Source organism: Schistocerca americana, unplaced genomic scaffold (genome assembly GCF_021461395.2).
Source record: "Schistocerca americana isolate TAMUIC-IGC-003095 unplaced genomic scaffold, iqSchAmer2.1 HiC_scaffold_59, whole genome shotgun sequence".
NCBI lineage: Eukaryota > Metazoa > Arthropoda > Insecta > Orthoptera > Acrididae > Schistocerca > Schistocerca americana.
Window position 1 is genome coordinate 1769178 of NW_025726335.1, and position 2195 is coordinate 1771372.

Consider the following 2195-nt stretch of genomic DNA (forward strand, 5'->3'; position numbering starts at 1 on the left):
GACTTAAGTACAAGAGGACTGACACTCCAACTTTCTATGATTTGAACCTCTCCAGTGAGTCCATTCTTAGATGCCGATGCTTCACTACAGATTTACTGTATCCCTTGGACCTTCGTATTGACGATGAAACACAGATATTGCATCCGAATTTAATACAAATGGCACAATGCCGACTTAAGTACAAGAGGACTGACACTCTAAGTTGCTATGATTTGAACCTCTCCTGTGAGTCAAGTTTCAGTTTCCGATGCTTCACTTCAGTTTTACTGTATCCCTTGGACCTTCTTATTGACGATGAATTACAGAAATTGCGTACGAATTTAATACAAAATGCACAATGCCGACTTAAGTACAAGATGACTGACACTCTAACTTTCTATGATTTGAACCACTCCTCTGATGCCAGATTTAGATTCCAATGCTTCACTTCAGGTTTACTATATCCCTTGGACCTTCTTATTGACGATGAAACACAGAAATTCATCCGAATTTAATACAAACGGCACAATGCCGACTTAAGTACAAGAGGACTGACACTCTAACTTTCTATGATTTGAATCTCTCCTGTGAGTCCAGTTTTAGTTTCAGATGCTTCACTTCAGGTTTACTGTATCCCTTGGACCTTCTTATTGACGATGAAACACAGAACTTGCATCCGAATTTAATACAAAAGGCACAATGTCGACATAAGTACAAGAGGACTGACACTCTAACTTTCTATGATTTGAACCACTCCTCTGAGGCCAGATTTAGATTCCGATGCTTCACTTCAGGTTTACTGTATCCCTTGGACCTTCTTATTGACGATGAAACACAGAAATTTCATCCGAATTTAATACAAAAGGCACAATGCCGACATAAGTACAAGAGGACTGACACTCTAACTTTCTATGATTTGAACCACTCCTCTGAGGCCAGATTTAGATTCCGATGCTTCACTTAATGTTAACTGTATCCCTTGGACCTTCTTATTGACGATGAAACTTAGAAATTGCATACGAATTTAATACAAAATGCACAATGCCGACTTAAGTACAAGAGGACTGATACTCTAACTTTCTATGATTTAAACCACTCCTCTGAGGCCAGATTTAGATTCCGATGCTTTACTTCAGGTTTACTGTATCCCTTGGACCTTCTTATTGACGATGAAACACAGAAATTGCATCCGAATTTAGTGCAAAAGGCACAATGCCGACTTAAGTACAAGAGGACTGACACTCTAATTTTCTATGATTTGAACCTCTCCTGTGAGTCCAGTTTTAGATTCCGATGCTTCACTTCAGGTTAACTGTATCCCTTGGACCTTCTTATTGACGATGAAACACAGAAATTGCATCCGAATTTAATACAAAAGGCACAATGCCGGCTTAAGTACAAGAGGACTGACACTCTAACTTCTATGATTTGAACCTCTCCTGTGATTCCAGTTTTAGATTCCGATGCTTCACTTCAGGTTAACTGTATCCCTTGGACCTTCTTATTGACGATGAAACACAGAAATTGCATCCGAATTTAATACAAAATGCACAATGCCGACTTAAGTACAAGAGGACTGACAGTCTAACTTTCTATGATTTTAACCTCTAATGTGAGTCCAGTTTTAGATTCTGATGCTTCACTTCAGGTTTGCTGTATCCCTTGGAACTTCTTATTCACGATGAAACACAGAAATTGCATACGAATTTAATACAAAAGGCACAATGCCGACTTAAGTACAAGAGGACTGACACTCTAACTTTCTATGATTTGAACCACTCCTGTGAGGCCAGTTTTAGATTCCGATGCTTCACTTCAGGTTTACTGTATCCCTTGGACCTTCTTATTGACGATGAAACACAGAAATTGCATCCGAATTTAATACAAAAGGCACAATGCCGACTTAAGTACAAGAGGACTGACACTCTAACTTTCTATGATTTGAACCTCTGCTGTGAGTCCAGTTTTAGATTCCGATGCTTCACTTAAGGTTTACTGTATCCCTTGGACCTTCTCATTGACGATGAAACACAGAAATTGCATCCGAATTTAATACAAAAGGTACAACGCCGGCTTAAGTACTAGAGGACTGACACTCTAACTTACTATGGTTTGAACCTCTCCTGTGATTCCAGTTATAGATTCCGATGCTTCACTTCAGGTTTACTGTATCCCTTGGACCTTCTTATTGACGATGAAACACAGAAATTGCATCC